The 26,936-nt window shown below is 39.7% G+C and overlaps 1 protein-coding gene across 8 annotated transcripts in view; it reads left to right on the forward strand.

The window, feature by feature from the left end:
• The window catches only part of OSBPL6 (oxysterol binding protein like 6), a 223,533-nt gene that overhangs the window by 94,952 nt on the left and 101,645 nt on the right, over nucleotides 1-26,936 (forward strand). For 6 of the 8 annotated variants that reach the window (XM_018065150.1, XM_018065127.1, XM_018065144.1 and 3 more), the window contains exons 3-4: nucleotides 11,735-11,913; nucleotides 12,714-12,776. The exons of 1 other annotated variant lie outside the window; for it this stretch is intronic. The gene's annotated coding sequence lies outside the window, so the exon portion shown is untranslated. Of the gene's footprint in view, nucleotides 1-10,885; nucleotides 10,980-11,734; nucleotides 11,914-12,713; nucleotides 12,777-26,936 lie in introns of those variants that run through there. One more of the 8 variants, XM_013968579.2, reaches the window with a different exon arrangement.

The following is a 26,936-nucleotide window of genomic DNA, read 5'->3' on the forward strand; positions in this document are numbered from 1 at the left end:
ATAATGAAAATATTTGAAATATTGCTAAAGTTATCAAAATGTTACAAAGTGAGCAAATGCTGTTGGAAAAATGGCATCTATATACTGACTTGACACAGAGTTGCCACCAGCCTTCAATTTCCAAAAAAACACAGTATCTTTTAAGTGCAATAAAGTGAAGAGCAGTAAAAGGAGGGAAGTATGCTTATATTTAAACAGCGTTCACATTGTACTGGGGCTTTCCTAGTGGCTCAGATGGTAAAGAATCTGCCTGCATTGCAGGAGACCTAGGTTTGATCCCTGGGTTGGGAAGGTCCCCTAGAGAAGGGAATGGCTACCCACTCCAGTATTCTTGCCTGGAGAATTCTGTGGACAGAGGAGCCTGGCGTGCTATGGTTCATGGGGTTGCAAAGAGTCACACTTTCACTTGCACTTTTCACTTACGTTGTACTAGGTTTTATAAGTGCTCGAGATGATTTAAAGTATACAGGAATATGTGCGTAGGTTATATGCAAATACTATATACCATTTTATATAAAGGACTTGAGCATCCTTGGATTTTGGTGTTCACTGTAAGTAGGTGGGAATCCTGGAATCAGTGCCCCACAGATAAGAAGGGATGACTCTATGGCCTATAGAGATATTAGAATGATCCATAGATCTCAATTTTTAAAAAGAAAAAATTTTAATCTAATATTAGTTCATCTGTGTCAGAAGATATGTAAATTGGCAGCCATACATACTACTCAATAATGTCTGTGTATTTTTAAATGAATTATGTGTTGTATGTAATGAGAAGTAAACAATAATTCTGAGGTCTGAAAATGTATGAGTTAAAAAACCTGTCCATAATTAACATTTGAACACCTGTCATGGGGTTTGCAAAGTACTAGATCCTGAATATATATCATCTGAAATCCCCAAAGTGACTTAAACTGGGTTTTATTAGAGCCCCAATCCCCAGTTTTCAGATGAGGAAATTGAGGATCAGATAGGCTAAGCAACCTGCTCAGTCTCAGCTGGAGAACTTCGCTGGGATTTGAAGTAAGTCTGTTTTACTCCAATACCCATGCTCTTTCCAGGATGTCACAGACTTCTACTCGTGCCCAAAGGAAGCCCTCAATTTCAAGGAAAACTACTATTATATGATATCATAGTCTACCCGGCTTTCTTCATCCGTTTTTTAAATCCATCTATGACATCAAATTAAATTTCCAGAAGAACAATTTTGGATTGTAATGGATGGCATTGTTCATTGTCTCGGCATTTTAAACTTTATCCTGCTTTTACTGCCAGTATCATCTCTGAATACAGGAAGCTTTAGTCAGAAGAATGTTAATAGGCCTGATTCAGTTGTCAGATTTTTTTGTGGTCTGATGAACAAACAAGTAAGTCACTGTGGAAACCAAACAGAAATCTAGATGCATTGATACAGCCAGAGGACTGAGAAATAGGGCAGCTTGAAATAATTCGATCAAAGTAGCATAGGAAGGAAAAGAGACTGACTCAGAGAGAAATGAGGCCAGGGTTATTCAGTTAAGCCTTGTATGGAAAAAACAAAAACAGATTACATATACAAACCTAATACTAGTTTAGGATTTTTTTAAACATTTGTATTATTATTATTTAACACCACAAACATTTTGTATTGGGGTATAGCTGATTAACAATATTGTGAACAGGGAAGGGACTCAGCCATACGTAAAGGGTCTATTTCATAATTTCAGACCACTGCATAATTTATGATGATGCCACTGACAGTGTTTACCTGATTTGTTAACAGATTTTAGCATTATATTGACTTCAGTTTTCATGTGGTAGGCATATTTGTACTAGAAAAGAACATATAGTTATTATATTGTTATTTTTAAAGTAAGTTAAAATAGGGTCTCCAGCTACCTGCTCAAAGGATTCAGTTGCTCGAAGATTCCAGTAATCTGAGAGACACCAGCAATGTGATAGTGGAGACTGGATGTTCCAAATGTCATTGATTGGAAAACCATCCCAGGTAGAGCACTCAACAAAACTTTCCATGAGCATAACTCTGAGTCCAGCCATCCCTGTAAAAAATGTTATTTGGGTTTAGGACATTAAGTCATCTATCCTTTCAGGATTTGGAGTTTAGGAAAGTTATGTTTAGGAGTGCGAATTAAAACTCATTAATGTAACAGTTTGTGAACTGAAAAGGAGAGAGTGTCCCCTGTGAATTTAGATCCACAGTCCGGATGTGGGCTGGGCAGCTGTTCAGTGGCCTGGCAGGAGCACGGCAGTCAGCACAGTCCTAGAGCCTCACCCCGGAGTGAAGTGAGCCTCTCCTTTGTGATCCAAATAGGTGTTTCAGTTAGCACCACCCAAGTGACCTGACAAGTGAACTTCCGCCCAAGCTGTATCAGACTGCCAGGGTTTAGGGGTTCTTTTGGAGAAGGCAGTGGCATCTTACTGCAGTACTCTTGCCTGGGAAATCCCATGGATGGAGGAGCTTGGTGGGCTGCTGTCTATGGGGTCTCACAGAGTCAGACACGACAAGCGACTTAGCAGCAGCAATAGCAGGGGTTCTTTTATTCATCTTTCCCTCTCTTGGCACTTGTGGGTTCTGTTATTTATCAGATTCTCCAATTTTTGCATTTTGGCCCTTGGATATTGAAAGTACATTAGATGTGATGATTGCCATTATCACAGGTGCAGAGGGCTCGAGGGCTCTTTATCCAAAGCCCAGAGGCAGGTAGTGTTTTGAGTCTGTAGTAGGGAAAGTACAAGACCAGCTGTCTTACGCCTTCTCTAACTTTGGAGGTGTGTTACCAGTTACATGAGTGGGAGGGAAGCTTTTCATGCATCACTGTTAACAGTTGTTGACAAATCACCAGTTGGAAAATGTAAAGGGAGTGTCTGTGCCCCGGGAGTAGCATTGAAATTCTCATCTCTCAACTTGCTTCACAAGAAAACAAATCTTACTGCATATCTTTTTAACTGTAGCCCTCTTTTCAGCAAAGTTTGTCTGAGTTCATGTTTGTCCATTTGGTTTCCGTGATCAGTCACATTGAACTTTAGCACATTCTAGCGTACTTCTTGTATACTTTAGCAAAATAGTAGCTGTACCATGGTGCAGTCGGGCTTGCAGTTGTGGATGTTGCCCTCAGAATGCATCCGTTCTGGGAAATGAAAGACACATGTGTCAAAAACTGATCACAATGGACTGAGGAAAGTCCAGGCAGTACTGAGCAAGGATTATAAAAGTTAGAAACCTGAAGAATTACTTCTAGCTGACCATAGGAAGTAATTCCATGTCACCTGCACAGGGTTTAAAAGGAAGAATGGGTTTTAGACTTTGGAGGTGTAAGGGGAAGACTGTTTTCTTTAGAGGAAACACATAAAATAGGCAAAGAGTGGGGATATTTGGAGGAATTGCAAGGAATTGTGTTTGTTAGAAGATTTCAAGGAGCCTATCATGGAAGATAAAGTTGGACAGTTGGTTGGAGTTAGATCATGGAAGACCTTTAATACTGGAATAAGGAATTTGAGCTTTATTCTCTTTCCTTAGTTTCAAATATTAACTCAAGTGCTTTACCTTAGATGTGATTATTAGGTATGACTATGCATAAGAGTACCATGATCCTTTTGGCAGTTTTCTTGGGAACAAAACATACTGTTACACAACTGCAATATGTGTGGTCTGGGTCAAATGGCTCTTTTTGGCTGAAAACTTTCTGCAGAGGTGGTGTGAAATATTCACATAATCCTATCACTCAGAAGAAAGTCATCTACCTCACTACAGCATGCACTTATTTTGATTCCTCCCTAGGTTCAGTGATGTTAGGATTTATATTTCCCAGCCTTTTGTTTGTTTGTTTGACCCAGTGGGTTGTTCTATAATGCCTAATACTCCATGTGCCTGGCAGCCAAGCTAGTTTGAAAGCTGAGTCGTTAAGTTCTTTCATCTTTCTTCTCAATTTCCTACTTAGCATTTTCCCTTCATCGTGGGCATTTTGTAAGCAATGAGGTGCCCAGGAAAGAGTAGCCCTGGTTTTTTTTGTTGTTGTTCTGTCCTATTCAAAGAGATTATTTTAGTCTACCTGTGTGTGCCTTGGAAATATTCTGAGCTGATATTTTTTAGCTATTGGAGGCAAAGAAAAGCATCTGAATTTTATCAGACTTGGAACACTTTTCAGTTGATAAAAATGTTAGTGAAAACGGCCATTATTGTTAGTGCTCTCTGGCTAATTAATTCAGTAGACTAAAGCTTGAGGCTTATATGGCAAGGTCAGTTAGTTTTGGTCTTTGATTATCTCTTGGAGCCTCTAGTCCTGGCCATTGATTTCAAAACTAATTACAATAACGACAAGCACTTACACAGTACTATACACATAACCTCATTTAATCTTCAGAATAATCCTGAAGGGTAGGTACTGTTACTCTCTCCATCTTTACCGATCTTGAAACTGAGGCATTGAGAAGCTATGTAGCTTGCCATTACTGGTAGTTGACTAAATCAGGATTTGAACCTAGGCACTTAGTTGCTGGGTCTTTACTCTTGATCTCAGTAAAGTCTAACTATGTCTCTACACTAAGGAAACACAATATGCGTCTAAATATTTAAGGCAGTTTATTTTGTATAGTATGAAGCTTTGAATTTAAGAAGTTTCAGGTCGAGGTATTTGATACAGACACCCAGAATCTATTTAGCATCTCTTTTGTTGTCTGTGCAAGGGGTCGGGGTGGGCGGGGCAAGGCTTCACAGAGGTGAGGCCTGAGCCAGGACTTAAAGGATGCTCAAGTGCTCATGCTCAGGCAGAGAGGGGCATCACAGGTTGGGCAGACAAGCATGCAAAGGCTTGGGGAGGCGAAAGGGCACTTGATGTGCATGTTTGTGGGAACGTGTGTTCACTGTGTCTGAAACATGGAGAGAGTGATTACGGTGCAATTTAGGATTGCACATTGTACCCTGCTAAATAGCTTAAAAATTATTTTCTCAGACAGAGACCTTTAAAAAAAAATCAAGGGCTCACAAATTTTTGTATTCAGTTTCAGAGGCTTCCCGGGTGCTCTGAAGCTCACGTGTAGATCTGTGGGCCCCTTCCCCCAAGCAATTGAGAATAACACGATACAATATATGTTTTAAGAAAGATGACTCTGATGACAATGAAAGATGGCTTGGAAGAGAGAAGGATTAGAAGCAGAGACGTCAGGAGGCAGATATGAAAAGATCTATCTGAGATGGCAAGAAGAACCATGTCTCTGAAAGATGTTTAGGAGATAGAAGTGAGAGAGAGGACCCGGGGTGAGTTAAATGGGAAAGTCGCACATAAAATAGTTAAAAGTAAGTGTCATTTCTAGCTTGGTTTAAGGATATACAGTGATGTCATTAACAGAAACCAAAGGAGAGGAAAGGGGCAAGAGTAGAAAGATTTGGGGCTTGATTTTTTGGCCTGCTGAGTTTCAGGTGCCGTGATATATACCAATGGGATTGTCTACTGTACAGCTGGAATTTCAGTCTGGAAAAGAACTCAGCACTGGAGAGAGAGATTTAGCTGCTCTAGCAAATGGTAGGTTGAAGCCCTCTGGGTGAGTCAGGGCCACCCAGGGGAGCCCAGAATGAAAAGACAAGGGCAGAGGAGGAGTATCTGGTAAAGCTGGCTGGGGAGGTGAATCAGGGGAGCAGCAGCAGCCTTGAGGCATTTGAGCACTTTCTGTGTGCTGGGTCTGTTCTGAACACTCTGTGGGCATTAGCTTGCCTAATCCTCAAACACCTCCAGCAACCAGCTGCATTTTGCGCATGAGGAACCAGAGGCCCAGAGAAGGAATTTGCATAGAACTAGTAAGTCACTTTCAATGGTGAGTTAGTGGTAGCCTCCTTAAGTTGATGTGATTGAATTAAGATAGTTTTTGTTATAACTTTTTTACAGGTTTGAACAGAGATTAGTAAGCTTTGATGATACTATTTCCTTACTTTTGCCTCTGTTCTATCAAGTTAATATAATATAATCATCAGAAGTCATGAAGAAAGTATGATAGGAGACTTGCATAAATTTCCAAATTCCCTGGGTTTTTCTCACGTGAGTATTCTATCAAGATTCATGCATTTCTTAAACATATTTTTATTTAATAGGGTAAATTTTCCCTGAAGTTTTCTCCTAATTAATAAGCATGTTTGGCACTAATTGGAATACTTCCTGGAATGGTTTCATGAGTCATATTTTCCTTTTCCACCTAGAATATATGTTGGACTCTCTTAGCAGTGATCTGCTGCTGCTAAGGTGCTTCAGTCATGTCTGACTCTGTGCGACCCCATAGACGGCAGCCCATCAGGCTCCCCCGTCCCTGGGATTCTCCAGGCAAGAACACTGGAATGGGTTGCCATTTCCTTCTCCAATGCATGAAAGTGAAAAGTGAAAGTGAAGTTGCTCAGTCATGTCCGACTCTTAGAGACCTCATGGACTGCAGCCCACCAGGCTCCTCCTTCCATGGGGTTTTCCAGGCAAGAGTACTGGAGTGGGTTGCCATTGCCTTCTCCAGTGATCTGAGACATCATCAACTCTATATTCTTAATCTACCCCAACTTCTCATGTCTCCTTGAATCCATCCCTTCCTTAGAACCTCTTCATTTTGTTTTCCCTTTTATCACTACACCAGCAGTGGAGATTTTTCTCGGAGCCTTTTTTCCCGGTAATTTTTTTTTTAATTACTTCATCAGAATTTTGCACACCAGTTAGATAAGAACAATGAAACCATACCAGGTTGCCACAGTGGGATAATTTGCTAGACTGGGGTCAGCAAGCTACAGTCCATGGGCCAAATATGAGCCTGTGACTGCTCATATTTACATATTACCTGCTCAATATTACATATTACCTGTGACTGCTTTACAGTGCTACAAGGGCAGAGTTGAATAGTTGCATTAAGTGGTATAATGCATGGCCCACATAACCTAAAATGCTTAATTTACTAATTTGGACCTTCACAGAGAAAATGCTGACTCTTGCTCTGTAGCATATGACTTTTGGAAAATTAGGATTGTCCAAAAATTAGGAATTGTCCAAAGCTTTATAGTTAAGGAGGTTCTCTTTTAAATAGAATATTAAAGAGAATTTTTGAATCATGTAATAGAACCATTGAATGATTTCTGTAATATGTGTTGTTTGGATATATAACAGAAATTGTCAAGGGAATAATAAAATTGAAGACCCCTTTAAGTAATCGATAATCAGAATTCTTACCTGTATAATCAGTCATCTGAGTTTTTGTTCGTATTAACAGAGCTGTTTAATGTGGAAGAATTTTTTTTTCTTTGAGTGCTCAATAGGTACCAGGCCTTTCCTTGTACTCAGCTTCTGGGAGTTGCAGAAATGTTACATTTCCCTACCCTCAGAGAAATATGTCTCAATTTCAGCCAAGTTAAATACAAACCAAAAAAATTTGGGAAAATTGGCCTAGATCATAGATAATGTAACAGAATGAGAAGAATATGTTTTGTGTTGAGTACACTATTTTAGTTCGTTAGCATATTGACCATATCTTATACTGCAATCACATTTCTAAAAAAAAGGCAGTGCTTTCTTTTCTTTTTTTAATTGAGATATAGTTGGTGTTCAATATAATGTAAGTTTCAAGTGTTCAGCGTAGCACTTCACAATGTTTAATGGTTATAGTCTACGTATAGTTACTCTAAAATATTGGCTGTATTTCCAGATGTGCTTTATTTTCCATTATTTTGTTAAAAAACAAGAAATATGTGAGGACAACAGGGACCCCATTCTGCCCTCTCAAATACAAGCTCTTCGCTTGTCCCTCCTGAATGCACATTTTCCTCAGCAGCTCTGCCCTTCTTTTTGGCTGCTTTATCTTCCGAGATTCTCTCTTGTGTCCGGGTTCTCTTTCCTCCGTGTCCTCCTGGTTCTGCCTCCCTAAAGCATAATCACATAACTCCTCTACTCTAAACTCCACTTCAGCCCTCTACAGCCACCCAGTGAAATCTGGTCTTTCCTCAGCCTTGAAGAAGACCTTTCAAACCCACTCTCTGCCTTTTCTTCCCCCGTTGTCCTTGTTTGTACTCTAAACTCAGTACTGTGTCTGTCCTTCCCTTTTCTTGATTTTCATGTGCTTTCCTTACTGTATGAAATGCCCTTTAACTTCTGTGATACATGGTGGGATTAATGAGATTAGAAAAATGTTCAGTTTAAAAGTCTGCTGTTCCGTTATTGACAAGAAGGCCACCATAGTTGCTAGGTGAAAGTGCCTGGAGTCTTGGTTTTCTTTGGGAGCTTACCTCAGCGCATGTTTTCCCTGAACTCTGTTGGGTTGTAGCTCTGAAACTGTACTCTCTGGGGGTTTGGACACAGTGTAAAAAGTCTCAATGTATTGAGATTATCACAGGTAAAAAGAGAACAATCCATTTTTTGTCTAAACATTGCTGCCAGAGAGAAAAGCAAAATAATTCCTTTTACCAACTAAGGTATTTAATGAAGACAGTAGACAAGGTAAGCAAGATAATGAAGAAGGGTCTTACATGGTGTCTTGGGCTACTGTTTTCTGGGAAAGCAATTTAGGATTGTGAGTCTGAGTGAACTCCGGGAGTTGGTGATGGACAGGGAGGCCTGGCGTGCTGCGATTCATGGGGTCACTAGGAGTCGGAGATGGCTGAGCGACTGAACTGAGCTGAACTGAACTGAGCTGAACCCAACCCTATGTCACGACTAAACTTCCTTCGTGGAAGTGATGTGCACATTGAATCAAAGCCGTGGGCCACATGTTATACGGAAAATAGTTGTAAAATAGACTTTGCTATGGGGACTGCTAGCTTTGTGTAAATACACTCTTCTGGTTATTCTGGCCATCTTTACTGCCTTTACTGTTTTAAGAATCTTTTCTTTAGTATGTTACAGAGTGATGGAGTTGCCTCTCCTTTCTCTGCACTGACTTAGTGCTAGAGGGACACTCTAGTCCTTGGTAGAATACATCGTGTGCTTAGTAGAGGGGCTTGAATAAGACATGAGTAGACTGTGTGGGGACGGTACTAGACAAGAACATGGTGTCTGGTGGGCAAAATTCAGGCTGTAGGAGGATTAGTCACATAATTTACAGGAAAAATTCTGTTGCAAAGATAATGGATCATTTGGTTGCTGAATGAGCCATTCAGAAGGAAGCTTTGCCATGCCACTAAACTCCCCTGATGAGATTTTGCAGAGACACCTACTCAAGTACTGTCTAGCATAAAAGACTTTGTTCAAATCAGCCTTTCCAACCTTTCCAAGTATTAATTTATTAAAAGCTGAGCAGGTGGGTGTCAAACTGCAGAGGCTATCATTGAGCTAGAACATGATTCCTTTAGTGTGTTTTGATAAAAAGCAGATAAAATGTTTTCTTTTAAAGCGTCAGTTTTGGTTATAGTTTTAAAAAGAAACTACATCTTCCCTTCTCTGAGTTTATTTTTTAATGAGGGTTATGGGAATTAATCTTCAGTGTGTACTGTCACAAGGAGTAATCAGACTTGAATTTTGTAAGCTTAGAGCCTTTGAACTTCTGCCCCGTACGCAGTTTATGTGCAAGGTAAAACAAGATCCTTTATAGTTCCTAATTAAAGTAAAGTTTAGTTGCCACTTGGTTAACTTTCTGGTTTTTGAATAAAACTTAATAAATTGGTCACCCAGAAATTTGGAAATTGAATGTGACAATACAAATCTTTCTGTACTAATGAAGTTTTTGAAGATGAATTAAAATGATTATTCCTAATATTTCTGGTATCAGGGACATTTGATTTTATGTGAAATATGTACTGATAGATTGGTAATTTTTAATGTAGCACGGTCAGTCCCCCCGAAGGTTATAGACGGCACTACACTATATAGTGGTTGTTGTCCTTTTGAAAATGATGCAGAATGTCTGTATAAACATTAATTATAGTCTCAGAAATACCTTTTGCAAAGTACATATAAATAGAAAACTTCTAAAATTCACTTTTTAACTCTCACACTTACAGTGTACAAGAAACTGAGGTCTGGTCCCTGCCTCCAGAGTCAGCACAGCCTGGTAAGGAGATGAGAGGTGTTAAGCAGCATGAAAGACCAGATCAGACTCACATTAGTCAGAACGGACCAAAGTACCAGGTGTGATGATGAGAAACTCCTTTCTAGCTGGGAATATCGATGAAAGAGTTGGAAGTTGTGGTTTTGAGCTGGATTTTGAAGAATGTATGAGCAAAGACTATGCGGAAAGAGACAAGTGAAGTGAAAAATGGAACCCAGGCCAAGATGCGGTTCACACAGGCTAGACACAGGACGTGCACGCAGTGTGTGTGATGTGGGAGGGAGGGGCGATTCCTTAGGTACGATTAGCAAGATTCAGCCACCCTTCTCCTTTTTGTCTGCTGTTGGATTGGAGGACACAGAAAGAGAGGAAACTTTGCTATTACCCCATGGCCCTCTGTTCTCCTTTACCTTCCTATTAGCTATTACAGGATAGTAAGAAGTTATGCAGAATAAGACTAGGGAAGTGCACGCAAAGAACTGCAGTATAGGGGAGTTTCTATTATATGGGATTAAAAAGCATAGATTGAGCAGTGTTTGCAGAAAATAAACATATAATGCTGAACATACAAAAATAATCTTGATGGATGCTAACCCTAGTTTTTCTGTGTCATCATCATAATCAAATTTAAATTTAATTAAATTTTATTTAGTAATTATAAGATGTGCAGAATTGTCTTACAACACAGTAGAGACTTAAAAAGCTTTTTTAGTAGGGTTAAAGGGGCTCTAAACGAACAAACACTTTTTTGTATAAAAATGATACTTAAAGAGCAACCATACACAAGATACTAAGTAGATAGAAATCTTTTGCACTTTTAAGTCCTATTTTTTCAGTATATGTGTATTGCTTTTATTTTTTCTTCTCCATAGGTAAAATGAGAAAAAACTAAAGCAGAATGAAAGAATAGGCTTGAAAGATAATCAGACCTGAGGAGTCATTTTTAAAGCTACCTTGTGAATAAACAAGGCTGCTAGAGAGAGGTATGAGACTTGAAGGAAAAAACTGTTGTCACATTTCAGGGTCAGATATTTATTTTCCTTTTTTAAACAAACTTAAAGTGCACATGCTTTTGTCTTCTCATAAAGTATTGTTTCTTTGCCTTCTGAGATATGATGCCAAGTTGAACACTATGCTTTGCTAGTATTGTTAGCTCTCTTTGCTAGAGGATTGTTCTAGGAATTTGGCAATAATTCTACTCAGGGCAAATGAGAGACCATTAATAGGTCTTCATTAGGATATTGGGACTGTACATTTTTGTGCAGTGGAACCACTTCATAGTGCCTGTTTTAAAAAACTGAAAGAATCTAAAAAGGACTGGTCATATGTATATATAACAGATTCACTTTGCCGCACACCTGAAACTAACACAACGTTGTAAATCAGCTATAACCCAGTACAGATTTTAAAAATAAAATTCTTTGATGTTTACATTTAATTGGAGGTTTAAACATGTTTCTGGAAAATATGTTTCATTTCCTTTTAGAAAATACTTGCTCTGTAAGTTGAGAGTTTTCTTATTCCGCACTCTGGGTAAGATATAAATGATGCTGAGGAGCCCAGTGGTTATGTCTTTGAGATTACATAAGATTGAACAAAGGAGGTAAAAATCTCAAATGCCACACCTTATGAACTTTCTCCTCTAAAGATAAATTGAAAAGAATTTTCTGTTGGCCACAGAGGCTCATGAAAGGTCTATGGAGATGAATTATACAACTGTAGTATCTCTCTTTTTCAGCTTCTGCCCTTTCCTGCAAAAGGAAATCGAGAAACCACTCGTAATTTACCAGATAACCCCAGAAGCCTTGGTCGACAGACCAAATTCTCCAGTCAAAGCTACGGGCTCCTGAGGATAAACTGCTTCAAACAGCTTTTACCTTAAAGCCAACCTAGAAGTCTTTGACCCCCAGTTACAAGGTGAGTTAGGATAATGCAAGCTTAAAATTAGAAGCAGGATCTGGCTGTCCAGTGGTTAAGGCTTTGCCTTCCAATGCAGGGGGTGCAAGTTTAATCCCTAGTCAGGAAAATAAGATCCCACATGCTTCACGGCCAAAAACCAAAACATAAAACAGCAACGATATTGTAACAAATTTAATAAAGATTTTAAAAATGGTCCACATCAAAAAAAAAAAATCTTAAAAAAAAAATCAAAAGCAGGATTAGATTAGTCAGTGCTCAATGACAGCAAAAGATTATTACCAAAATATTACCGAAATATTACCAAATCTCAGGAACGTGGTTTTGTTTTGTTTTGTTTTGTTTCTATTTTTTATGTGTCTATCAGATCCAAAAATAAGGCATGGTAATTCTAGTCATGTTTAGCCATCTTAATAAAAAGTTCTGCAGTAACTTTCTTAAAGATAGGAAGTAAAAAACAAACCAAAATATTGAACCTCTTTTTGTCTGATGTCTGGCATCATGCGAGAATAAGATGGTCCCCTTCCCTTCTTGAGTGATGAGCCTGCAGACCTCATCCTGAAAATGGCTGAAAGATTATCCTTGCTTTCATTATATATGCATGCTGTACACATTCTTAAAATGCATCCAGTTTTTATAATCTTTCATAGTGAATAAATAGACGATTGATTGTATTATTTTTGCACATGGGGCTGAAATAAATAATATACCAGCAGTGCTCACTATGGGCTCCTTGTCATCGTTGATATTTGTAGTTATTGTTTTCAGAGCCACCTGACATACGCTATTTGACATTTTAGGCCCAGGGTCTTCACCGTTTGGACCCATCCTTCCTGGTTATATGAAGCTTTCTACTTTCTGAGGTCAGTGACCCCCAAAGTGGGAGGATGTACCATCATTGCTCTTGGGGATCTTTTGCAGTGTTTATCCTCTACTCAAACCCTTATTTTCTTGGAGGCACAAGAGCAGCAGCAGTGGTGGCGGTGGTACAATGGGAGCTTTCTGCTTATTGTTTATTGCATTATTTAAAGTTAAATTCTAAAGCATAGCTTGCAAACTGGTGGCCTACTGGCCAAATTTTAGGCATAGTTTTTTTATTCTATAGAAGTTTATTTTTAAAAATTGAGTTAATTGCCAACATTGGGTAATCTGGATACTTGACATAAGATATACACGCAACACGCACACACACACCTGGCTTCTCTTGGATGATTAAAAAATATGGTCTTTTTACTATTTCAAGGACTGAAATGTGGTAGTCTTTACCTTCCCCTAAGTCTTAAACAACCAGCCTTGTATGTTACCTGCCTGGTCTGTAGGCTTTTGAGGTAAGATTTCTGCTTTAAGATTAGTTTCTTCCCTCCTTACATGAAGCCTCTCCCCCGTAGTTTACACATAACACTCTCTTAGTCTTTATTCACTTTCTCTTTTGGCATTTTACTATTTATATAAAATTTGTGCACTGTGAGAGTGATGATTTTCTGAGATTAAGGTAACACCTGCCAGGCTTGCCTATGAAGAAGGAAAACTTACAAAACCAGATGGCTCATGGTTCTTAGCTGGGAAATCTAATTTCCATGGTGATAAGGTCTGAATCATTTTTTCCAGCCCCAAGGTTGTCATTTCAGAGTCTGATGTGTCACAGCCTAATGGTTCCATTGCCTGGTCTGACTGTTTTGGTCCAGGAAGGAAAAGTGATTCATTGGGTTGCCTTCTTTTCGAATGACATCTGTAGGCATTTGGGCTTCCCTCGCGGCTCAGATGGTAAAGAATCTGTATGCAGTGCAGGAGACCCGGGTTTGATCCCTTGGTTGGAAAGTTCCCTGGAGAAGAGGATGGCTACCACTCCAGTATTCTTGCCTGCAGAATTCCATGGACAGAGGAGTCCAGCAGGCTACCGTCCATGGGTTGCAAAGAGCTGGACATGACTGAGTGACTAACACTTTAACTTACAGGATTTTGAGTCCATCTTCTAGGCCATTACTCATTCTGGACACCAGAGTGAATCACTGAGCTGTATACTCTGCCATCTACATGCACAGAACTTTTGACACTGAGAAATCTCACCATCAAAATCAGATACATCTTCAAGCACAGTGGGTTGTAGTTAATCACAAATTTCTCTTTCCCCATCTTTGATCACTCTATATTGCTGGGGACTAAATTACTTGCTTTAATGTTCCTCTTAATTTGTTATTGAATCAAACTTTTGTATAGTAATAAAGAGCCTTAACCATGAACACATGTTAAATTATAGGGCCCTTATGGGCATAGTACTTTTTCTGTCTGCATTGGTTAAATTCAAACATTACTTATTTGATCATAGTTTACAGATGGGGGAAACTGACTTGATCCCAAAACAGTGGTTCTTATCCCAGCACCTCATTTTTCAAATGGACAGTGCCTCTTACTAGAGCAGATTTTAGGTCTCAAAATGCTCATTTTTAATGTTGAAGCAAACAAGAAAGAAGGCTGCTGGGACTGGATGTTGATTTCTCGTAGTTTGCTGTCCTCTGGCTACCCTGCTTTTGCTTTATCTCATGGGCTCTCTTAGGTATTGCCCAGTATCTCTTGATACTTGACCATACATGAAAATGAAATGTACATGAGTCCCTTTGACTATCAGGTTAAGTTTATGGGACTAAAGTAACTGGAAATTTGTTTCCACACATTTATGACTTGTGACTTGACTATATAAGAAAGAAATTAAACTCTTCTTAAAAAGAAAAAACAAGTAAGTGGCATCTCATTTCCTTAGGGAAATGGGTTTGTTTCCATTCCTCTTTTGGAGTTAGTGTGTATCCATGTATAGTCAACAGCCTCAGATATGCAAATGACTGGGGTCAATCCCTGGGTTGGGAAGATCCCCTGGAGAAGGGAAAGGCTACCCATTCCGGTATTCTGGCCTAGAGAATTCTATAGACTGTGTAGTCCATGGGGTCACAAAAAGTCAAATATGACTGAGTGACTTTCACACTCACCACCCTAATAGCAGAAAGTGAAGAGGAATTAAAGAGCCTCTTGATGACGGTGAAAAAGGAAAACGAGAAACTCTCTAGCTTAAAACTTAACATTCAAAAACTAAGATCATGGCATTCCATCCCATCACTTCATGGCAAGTAGATGGGGGAAAAAATGGAAACAATGGCAGATTTAAGGAGCTCAGTCCTGGGTGTTCTTTGGAAGGACTGATGCTAAAGCTGAAACTCCAGTACTTTGGCCACCTGATGCAAAGAGTTGACTCATTGGAAAATACTCTGATGCTGGGAGGGATTGGGGGCAGGAGGAGAAGGGGACAACAGAGGATGAGATGGCTGGATGGCATCACTGACTCAACGGATGTGAGTTTGAGTGATCTGCAGGAGTTGGTGATGGACAGGGAGGCCTGGCGTGCTGCAATTCATGGGGTCATAAAGAGTCTGACACGACTGAGCGACTGAACTGAACTGAACTGAAAATCACTTGGATGGTACTGCAGCCATGGAATTAAAAGAAGCTTGCTCTTTGAAAGGAAAACTATGACAAACCTATACAGCATATTAAAAAGCAGAGACATCTCTTTGCCAACAAAGGTCCATATAGTCAAAGCTATGGTCTTTCCAGTAGTCATGTGCAGATGTGAGGGTTGGATCAACCATAAACCATAAAGAAGGCTGAGTGCCAAAGAGTTGATGCTTTCAAACTATGGTGCTGGAGAAGACTCTTGAGAGTGCCTATTAAAGCAAGGAGATCAAACCAGTCTATCCTAAAGGAAATCAGTCCTGAATATTCATTGAAAGGACTGATGCTGAAACTGAAGCTCCAAAACTTTGGTCACCTGATGCAAAGAGCCAACTCATTGGAAAAGACCCTTGTGCTGAGGCAGATTGAGGGCAGGAGAAGAAGGGGACGACTGAGGATGAGATGGCTGGATGGCATCACCGACTCGATGGACGTGAGTCTGAGTGAACTCCGGGAGTTGGTGATGGACAGGGAGGCCTGGCATGCTGCAGTTCATGGGGTCACAAAGGGTCAGACAGGACATAGCAACTGAGCAGTAACAACATGTATGGTCATAAATGCTTTCAGAAAGCCCCTTTATCTCTTTTTTCCTTGGCATTCCTGTTATTAGTTCCACATTCCACTTTCCTTAACTTCCTGAGGAAAGAACAACTAGGACCAAAAGAATGGAGCCCAAGTGCTTGAGAGTCATATAAAATAGGTTGAAATGTGATGAAAACGGTAAACCCAGTAAATCAGCTAGTGAGTGAAAGTCGCTCAGTCATGTCCAACTCTGTGACCCCATGCACTGTTCTCAGTCTCTCAGTTCAGTCGCCCAGCACTATACAGTCCATGGAATTCTCCAGGCCAGAATACTGGAGTGGGTAGCCTTCCCCTTCTCCAGGGGATCTTCCCAACTCAGGGATTGAACCCAGGTCTCCTGCATTGCAGGTGGATTCTTTACCAGGTGAGCCACAAGGGAAGCCCGTAAATCAGCTAACCAGTCAACAAATATGACATAGGCAGAAACTGGAAGAAGAGAAAGAGTACTAGGTTCTGGTACAGCAAGACAGTTGATGTCTGCTCCCTTTTAGCTGTTATGAAGATCACAAGACTTCTCCCTCAGGTAATAGAAATGGAGACAATATCCAATGAGAACTGGCAGTATTGATACCATTCCGCTTGACTTCTCTCTTTAAAAGGTGATCAGAGATATTTCTTTGTTCTTTTAGGGGGAGAGTTCCTTTTTTTCTTGAGGATCATTGTAAATTCATGGATTTTAAGAGTATATTTTGATTAGTTGACTATCAAAATGTAGTGACTTTTTATTTTTTTCAGAATGCGCAAATAAAAACTTCTTTGTTCCTTGGGAACCCCTTCAGATTGGTTCCTATAAATACATATGGAAAAGAGAATCCATCATAAGTGAATCACAGTGAGTTTTCACAAACTCAGTATTCCCATATAATCGGCACCCAGATCAAGATAAAGAACATCCCAAAGGCACCCATGCCCTATTAGGTTTTTTGACCCCCGCTTTTTGGTTCAAAGGGATACTTTAAGATCCTCTTGTTCACTTCATAGCCCAGTCTAAGAATCTGTTATATCAGTTATTACAAAAGAGCTCTGGTTCCTTTTAGTAGAAAATGGAATTTAGAAACTACAGTCTGGGCATTAAGGGTATTCATTCTTATTGGTTGTCAGTGTTTCCAGGCCTTTTTAGGAAACAGAGTCAGAAATGTATATATTTTAAAATAAAAAATTATAAGTTGACATTGAATTTTTCAACCTTATGGAGTTTTAATATTATGTGATTTTATATTTGTATCTCTTTTCTCTTCAAATGAATAATCTCAGCATTACTGCTAATAATTTTTCTATTTTTGTAGAGGGAAAAAATGTAGAATTTTATACATCTTTTATCATTATCATTATTTTTGAGCTTCCAAAATTTATGTATGTGGTCAAACACTGAATTTCTTTCACCTCCATTTTTGGTATTGATGTTGATATGTTTCTTGGCAGTGAGATTTAGCATATTAAATCTTTAGTCCACCAATAACTCGAGTTATTTGCAAGTCATTCCATCTTCAGCAGGAGAGGTTCTGGAGTGACAGTGGGATGATTGTACTCTGTGGCTGGTGGATCAATTTGTGCTGCATTGAATGCGCTTATTAGTGTCTACCCTTCATTATAGTGCAGGTCCAGAAAGAGAAGGAAAATAAATAGTCTGAAAGTGCCACTGAAGTTTTGTTCTTCTTGCTTCTTTTTATCTGATAAATGGATATTTTATGGATGCTAGTCTTAGAATGACTTTCTTTTTCCTTGCTCAGTAAAGGGATCAAGTGCTTTGATTTTTGGGCACATTTTGTAACATTTGATCTTGGGAGAAATATAAGTGTTCATAGAGAATACAGGATGGTTGCCTAGATAGTTGCCTCTTCCTTCCTTCCTGCCACCTGTCTATTCTTCCTTTCTTTTTCCTACAACCGGGTGATTCCTTGAACTTGAAGCTGAGGGATAAACAGTAGGAGGGAAAAAGGAGAGGGTTTTTTTTTTCCACTCACCATTAGTCTTTTAAGCTTTTCACCTGTCTTCTCAAAATGTCTCATTTTCAAGCCTCCATAAGGTTAGTATTTTTGAGTTTTTTTCCAAATATATTTTTAGGTACAGAAAGATGATTAATTAGACTTTAATTCGTCTACCTCTAAGGGTGCTTTAAATGTTTTTTTTTTAATTGACTTTTCACGTCAAATGAATAATGCCAGGAAGTCCTGAGTGCAGTGAACCAACAAAACAGATCTGTATTGAAAGCTTTGGCTTTCAGACAACAAGGATTTATTGGAAGTAACATTTCTAGATTTTGTCTCAGTAAGAAGGGGTTACACAGGTGGTAGACTAACAAATCGTCTCCCCAAAACTGCAGCTGTATGTGGCTGGCGGTAAAGGATAGAAGGCAATGGCACCCCACTCCAGTACTCTTGCCTGGAGAATCCCATGGGTGGAGGAGCCTGGTGGGCTGCAGTCCATGGGGTCGCTAGGAGTCAGATACGACTGAGCGACTTCACTTTCACTTTTCACTTGCATGCACTGGAGAAGGAAATGGCAACCCACTCCCATGTTCTTGCCTGGAGAATCCCAGGGACGGGGGAGCCTGGTGGGCTGCCGTCTATGGGGTCACACGGGGTCGGACACGACTGAAGCGACTTAGCAGCAAAGGATGGAAGTTTCAGAAACAATGGCAATTTAAATAGATGTGTCTTTTATCACACGCCTTTTATCACCCCGGCCGTATCTAGTGTTTGCTCATTTGTTCATTCATCCTGCAAAGTCTACTGGGTGTCTCTACTTGGTGTGCACAGGCACTGTTCTAAGTGCAGAGACTAACAAGGAGAAGCAGCAAACACAACGGGCGAAGTCTCTGGGGATAGACAAAAAGCCGATAAACAGATATTGTAACTACTGAGTGAGATAAGTGCTGCGAAGGAAATGAAAAGAGTGTCATGCAGAAAGTGACAGGGCATATGCCTATTTGAGGTGACAGAAGCTGAGAACTGAAGGGTGATTTGCCAACTAAACTTTCATATTAAGAAAACTAAATTTGAAAGTACTATACAATTTATTTAAACAATAACTACACATTTGGGTATTTGGATTTATTTTCAAATGTCTAATTTTTTTTTTCAACTGACACTGTAAATTGTTGAACTGAACTTTCAAATGAAGATCTCTTGTTTTGTCAGCTTCTGAAAACTGGAGGAAGTCCTGGGTTTTGGGGAACTCTGTACTGTATTTGTAACTTTATAAAAATCTAAAGTTATTCTAGCATAAAACTTTTAAAAGAAAAAACTAGTGAAAATTTATACCAAAATTCATACTAAATCTAGTGTGGCAAAGATGAGGAATCCAGACTATATAGGGGGGTCTGCAAGGAAAATGGGTGCTGAGAATTTGTTACTTGAATGCCCTTGTATAGACTTTTGTCTCTTCACTCATTTTTGAACTAAACAAATTTTGCCCCTTTTCATGTTTCTTTTTACCTTCTTAAATTGTATAAACTTAACAAACCTTGCAGATAGAGTTAGTTTACATTTTTCCTTTTGTTAAAAAATTTATTCATTTTCTTAAAATATTCTTCAACTACTTAGGATGTCGTCTTTCAGGTTCAGTTCAGTTCAGTGCAGTTCAGTCACTCAGTCATGTCTGACTCTTTGTGACCCCATGAACTGCAGCACGCCAGGCCTCCCTGTCCATCACCAACTCCTGGAGTTCACGCAGACTCACGTCCGTCAAGTTGGTGATGCCATCCAGGCATCTCATCCTCTGTCGTCCCCTTCTCCTCCTGCCCACAATCCCTCCCAGCATCAGAGTCTTTTCCAATGAGTCAACTCTTTGCATCAGGTGGCCAAAGTACTGGAGTTTCAGCTTTAGCATCATTCCTTCCAAACAACACCCAGGACTGACCTCCTTCAGAATAGACTGGTTGGATCTCCTTGCAGTCCAAGGGACTCTCAAGAGTCTTCTCCAATACCACAGTTCAAAAGCATCAATTCTTTGGCACTCAGCTTTCTTCACAGTCCAACTCTCACATTCATACATGATCACTGGAAAGACCGTAGCCTTGACTAGATGAACCTTTGTTGGCAAAGTAATGTCTCTGCTTTTGAATATACTATCTAGGTTGGTCTAACTTTCCTTCTAAGGAGTAAGCGTCTTTTAATTTCATGGCTGCATTCACCATCTGCAGTGATTTTGGAGCCCCCAAAAATAAAGTCTGACACTGTTTCCCCATCTATTTCCCATGAAGTGATGGGACCAGATGCTAGGATCTTAGTTTTCTGAATGTTGAATTTTAAGCCAACTTTTTCACTCTCCTCTTTCACTTGCATCAAGAGGCTTTCTAGTTCCTCTTCAATTTCTGCCATAAGGTTGGTGTCGTTTGCATATCTGAAGTTATTGATATTTCTCCTGGCAATCTTGATTCCAGTTTGTGCTTCTTCCAGCCCAGCATTTATCATGATGTTCTCTGCATAGAAGTTAAGTAAACAGGGTGACAATACACAGCCTTGAGGTATCCTTTTCCTATTTGGAACCAGTCTGTTGTTCCATGTCCAGTTCTAACTGTTGCTTCCTGACCTGCATATAGGTTTCTCAAGAGGCAGGTAGAGATTAGCAAATCTTTTTCACATGTGACTTTTAATTGAAATTGGCATCAGAAGTAAAAGTTTCCTCTGATCAAAACAGTCTTCTCTAGGCTTTGTTTTATTAGTGTTTTTCAATTCATGTATTTCTATGCATAAAGTACCTTTTTTTTTTCACATGTTGGTGGCATTCCTGGTAACTCAGATGGTAAAGAATCTGCCAGCAATGCAGGAGACCCAAGTTCAGTCAACAGGTCGGGAAGATCCCCTGGAGAAGGGAACGGCTACCCAGTCTGCTATTCTTGCCTGGAGAATTCCATGGTCAGAGGAGCCTAGCAGGTACAGTCCATGGGGTCACAAGAGTCGGACACGACTGAGCTACTAATACTTTCACATGTTAGAGGAAATAGAAAAATCTGAAGTTGGCAAGAAGCTAGTAAATTCAATATCTTCTTTATAAATAACTCTGCCAACTGTGTGTGTGTTCCGTTGCTCGGTCGTGTCCAACTCTTTGTGGCCCATGGACTGTAGCTCACCAGGCTCCTCTGTCCTTGAGATTCTCTAGGCAAGAATGCTGGAGTTGGGCGCCATTTCCTACTCCAGGGGATCTTTCCAATCCATGGATTGAATCTGTGTCTCTTGCGTCTCCTGCATTGGCAGGTGGATTCTTTAGTATAGATTAACAAACCTGCCATTTTGCTTTTTTTTTGAATCTTTTCCATGGGGATGGTCTTGATCCCTGTCTCCTGTACAATGTCACAAACCCCAGTCCGTAGTTCATCAGGCACTCTATCAGATCTAGTCCCTTGAATCTATTTGTCACTTCCACTGTATAATCATAAGGGATTTGATTTAGGTCATACCTGAATGGTCTCGTGGTTTTCCCTCCTTTCTTCAATTTAAGTCTGACTTTGGCAATAAGGAGTTCATGATCTGAGCTACAGTCAGCTCCTGGTCTTGTTTTTCTTGACTGTATAGAGCTTCTCCATCTTTGGCTGCAAAGAATATAATCAATCTGATTTCGGTGTTGACCATCTGGTGATGGCCATGTGTAGAGTCTTCTCTTGTGTTGTTGGAAGAGGGTGTTTGCTATGACCAGTGCATTCTCTTGGCAAAACTCTATTAGCCTTTGCCCTGCTTCATTCCATATTCCAAGGTCAAATTTGATGAAAGTGAAAGAGGAGAGTGAAAAAGTTGGCTTAAAGCTCAACATTCAGAAAACTAAGATCATGGCATCCGGTCCCATCAGTTCATGAGAAATAGATGGGGAAACAAGGAAACAGTGTCAGACTTTATTTTGGGGGGCTCCAAAATCACTGCAGATGGCGATTGCAGCCATGAAATTAAAAGACGCTTACTCCTTGGAAGGAAAGTTATGACCAACCTAGATAGCATATTCAAAAGCAGAGACATTACTTTGCCAACCAAGGTCCGTCTAGTCAAGGCTATGGTCTTTCCAGTGATCATGTATGGATGTGAGGGTTGGACTGTGAAGAAAGCTGAGCGCCAAAGAATTGATGCTTTTGAACTGTGGTATTGGAGAAGACTCTTGAGAGTCCCTTGGACTGCAAGGAGATCCAACCAGTCCATTCTAAAGGAGGTCAGTCCTGGGTGTTCTTTGGAAAGAATGATGCTAAAGCTGAAACTCCAGTACTTTGGCCACCTGATGCAAAGAGTTGACTCATTGGAAAAGACTGATGCTGGGAGGGATTGTGGGCAGGAGGAGAAGGGGATGACAGAGGATGAGATGCCTGGATGGCATCACCGACTAGATGGACGTGAGTCTGAGTGAACTCTGGGAGTTGGTGATGGACAGGGAGGCCTGGTTTGCTGCGATTCATGGGGTCGCAAAAAGTCGGACACAACTGAGCGACTGAACTGGACTGAACTGAACTGGACTGAACAAGCCTACCATGGGAAACTCTTTGGTAATCTATAATCTTTGAAAGTACTCTGTAGTATCCCATCCCAAGAATGCTTCCTAGTCGTTCAAAATCTGGTTTAGGAGTCAGCAAATTATAGCCCACAAGCTTGCAGTCTTGCTTTGTAAATAAAGTTTTACTGGAACAAGCTATGCTTATTGAGGTACATATTGTCTATGGCTCCTTACCAGCTACTGTAATCCCCCTTTATCCATGAGAGATGGATTCCAAGACTCTCAGTGGACGCTCAAAACTGTGGATAGGGCTGAACCCACTATATACTGTTTTTTCCTAATTATACATACCTGTGATAAAGTTTTGCTTATAATTAGGCACAGTAAGAGATTAATAATCATAAAATAGAATAATTATAATAATATACTATAATAGAAGTTATGTGAATGTGGTCTCTTTCAAAATATTATACAAATGTAATGCCTTTTCCATCTTTACTAAGCACTTACGCACTGTGGCCCTAACTTTTGCAGTCTGAGGTATGATAGCAAAACCAGCACAAATTTCTTTTTTGTTCTTTACAGTTTCACCAGTAAAGATTCATTCTTACTGTAGATCTTATCAGCTTCCACATACAGTTTTTTCTTTACTTATTGAGTCAAGAACTTTCACCTTTTCACTTAAAGGCAAGACTTTATGGCTTCTCTTTGGCAGATCTGAATTGCCAGCATCACTACTCTTGAATTTGGGGGCCATTATTAAGTCAAGTAAGGGTTGGTTGAACACAAACACTGTGATACTACAGCCAATGATCTGATAACCCAGACAGCTACTAAGTGATTCATAGGTTGGATATGCTCAACACAGACATGATTCATGACCTGGGCAGGACAGAGCAGGATGGCAGAAGATTTTATCACACTGCTCAGCATGGCATGCAGTTTAAGGTAAATGAATTATTTCTGAAATTTTCCATTTAATATTTTTCAGATCATGGTTGACCATGGATAACTGAAATACCAGAAATCAAAACCATGCATAAGGGGGAACAACTGAACAATGGTAGTGTTGAATAGCTACAGTGAGGTTGTATATATGCTAGACCCTTACATAAAAAGCTTACTGACCTCTGTTCTAGTCAATGGCAGTGACTGGATTATGTCTTTCTGTTTCTAAATCTGGAATCCAAGAAATTTTGCAATCCCAAGGATTAGTAGACAACAAAATCCTGTTGGTTCCTGTTAGAGCTTTTTGCTTTATTTTCTTTTTTATTCATAAATGGAGGTACTGTTTTGTAGTAAAATTTTTCCATGAGCTTTCTGAAGTTTTCAGAAATAGTTTTGTAACATAAAGTCCATTGCTAGAAATACTAAAATATATATACTTTAGTTATCATTTAAAATTATTATTTTTTTAAACTTTACAGGAAAAATCTTTAAAATTCCTTCATTTTTGAGGCTTTCGGTCTTTCCCTTGGGAGTGAATCTGTGTCTAATGCTATATAATTATGCCCTGTGAAGAGCAGGGCCCCGTTGGTAATCATCTACACCTGCTGCATAGTTACAGGTTTGTTAAAACACAGAGTCTTGAGCCTCAGAGTATTTGGTTCATTGGTATGGATGAATTTCATTGAAAATTTCATTAGGATTTCATTTGGAAATTCTATTCCTGGGTATCTGGAATAAAACAAAAACACTAAATCGAGACACGCACTCCAACACATATAATTAACCAAGACATGGAAGCAACCCAAGTGCCCATCAACAGACAGTTGGATTAAGAAGAGAGAGAGAGTGTGTGTGTGTGTGTGTGTGTGCGTGCGTGCGTGCGTGCGCGCGTGCGTGCGTGCGTGTGTGTATGCACATGTGCATGCATCTACTGGAGTATTACTCAGCCATAAATAATGAAATATTGCCATTTGTAGCAACATAGACGGACCTAGAGAATATTATGCTTGGTGAAGTTAAGTCATACAGAAAGACAAATACTGTATGATGTCACTTCTGTGTGGACTCTAAGAAATAATACAAATGCATGCATATATGAAACGGAAGCAGACTCACAGATACGGAAAACAAGCTTGGGTTACCAAAAGGGAGAGGGAAGAGGGAGAGGGACAAACCAATGCTATGGGATTAACAAGTACGAATTGCTAGAATAGGTAAGCAATAAGGATTTACTACATAGAATAGAGAATTATATCCATTATCTTGTAATAACCTATGTGTGCTGTGCTAAGTCACTTCAGTCATGTTCAACTCTATGCGACCGTATGGACTGTAGCCCACCAGGCTCCTCTATCCTTGGGATTCTCCAGACAAGAATTCTGGTGTGGATTGCCATGCCCTCCTCCAGGGGATCTTCCCAACCCAGGGATCAAAACTGCACCTCTTGTGTCTCCTGCGTTAGCAGGCAGGTTCTTTGCTACTACTACCACCAGGGAAGCCCATAATGGAATATAATCTGTAAAAGTACTGAATTGCTATGCTGTACACCTGAAACTGATGCAATATTGTAAACCAATTGTACATCAGTTAAAAAAAAAAGAGTTTGAATTTGGAATAAGTTCTCAGGTGGCATGTTCCTGATACCACCTTTCAAAACTTCTGTTGTCGATAGCACTGGCATTTCCCAAACTTAAAATCTGGTGGAACAGTAGCCTTTCTTCATCACAATTCAATATCAAGTGACATTTTAGGCCTTACTTTGAATTCCTTAAACTTCCACTCACTGTCTTTTCAACTGAATTCACTAATGACTCAGATACAATTTTTCCACGTTTATCTGTTTTCCAGTCCCCAGGTTCTGTCCTCATCACTCTTACAAAGTTCTACTTAAAGAAAAAAAAGTCCCTTTCCTGTTCTTTTCAGTGGTGTTTTGAAGTGAAATAGATCCTCTGTTCAATCTGCCAGCTTTACTCTAAGATATGTATGTGTATTTTAAAGTGATTCTTTCTTTCTTGATTCTCATAAAATCTCACAATGTAACTTGGGCACAGAAGTATCTTCCCTGTGCAGAGGAAGCAAAGACCCTGAGATGTAAGATCACGTGATCTGATAAAAAAGGAAAAAATCTGATAAAAAGTTCAAAGTCAGGTATTTTTTCATCCATTTCTTTGTTATTTATAATATAGCATGAATTTGACACTATCTGAACCTCAAACCATCAGGACCCCGTTCCTTTACTTCATATCAGTATCTCGAGTATTTTTGACACTAAAATAATCTTAATAAGTACATTATTTGATTGTTCTCTTGTATTTATTTTAAGCTTATTTTTAATAAGAATAGGCTAGAAAATTCATTTAAAGACATACAGTGGTATGTTGTTTTCTATTTTGTGGATTTTTAAATTAATTTAGCATTTTTCTTCCAAATACTTTTTATCCTTTGATGGAAAATTGGCAAAGCTTTTACATAGAGACTCTTAATAAAATAGCATCATAGATCAAATCAGTCTCAAAATGGGAAGCCTTGAGACTGAAGCGTCCTGAACAAGCTGTTCTGGGTGGAAGGCAAAGGCCTCTTGGATACACAGTGTGCCCGCCAGCCTGTTTCCCCTCACAAAGTCTTCTGAGGGTGGGTCAGAAGAGCATGTGTAATAATACTCGGCATTTTGCATAGACTATTGCATTTACTTCTCATAATTCGTGAAGTAGGATATTATCTGTGTTTTATAGATGGAGAAACTGAGGCACAAAGAAATTAAGTAAACTGTTTGAGGTTTCATAGCGTGGAACTGGCAGAGTTGGGATTCATCTCTAACCCAGGCAATCAATGAGATTTTTTTTAGTGTAAACATAAAAGGAAAAAACGCCACTCGATATGGGCCACGGTGTACAGATAAATGTTTAAAACTCAGCTCTCAAAAAAAAAAAGAAAAAAGGCACGGAGTATGGCGTCCATACTCCCACCATGGCTGAACCCGGTTTCCAGGGGTATGTCTCTGGAGGCCGAGCTGGGGAGAGGTGTGTGCTGTTGGCTCCTGAGCCCGTGTAAGCCTGCTCCAGTAACCACTAGACGTGTGCAGAGATTGCGATGCTCCAGGGAATTGCATTCACAAGGCGGAAGAAGCTAGGCCTGGCAGTAGCAGATCTTTGGTATTGCCAGCTATTTCTTCCCTCTTGTAACAATGAATGAGCAGTAATTGAAACCAACATTCATGCTGAATGCCCAGCGCAAGGAAAACTTAATTATAGGCAATCTGAGATATGGGTAAAGGTCTGCATAAACAATGGTATTCTGAAGGGGTAACAGTTTTTTAAAATGCTGCTGAAGCCTTCTGAAATATCTGTTATTGGGAAGATAATGGATAGTAAATTAGGTAGGTGGCAGGTAGAGTAATTGTGTACCCAGCCTAACCTATCAGGCAGTGCTTTGAAAGGATTACACTGCTGCCTCCATTCCCACTTCTAATGTACAACTCTGCACCTGGGAGAATAGAGCTTAATAATGCTCCAGGCCTCTAGAGCACCATTAGCAGCCTGGTGGGTCTTTTTTCAGGACAACCAAGAGGTTTTCTCTTG

This window comes from Capra hircus, chromosome 2, assembly GCF_001704415.2.
Source record: "Capra hircus breed San Clemente chromosome 2, ASM170441v1, whole genome shotgun sequence".
Lineage (NCBI taxonomy): Eukaryota > Metazoa > Chordata > Mammalia > Artiodactyla > Bovidae > Capra > Capra hircus.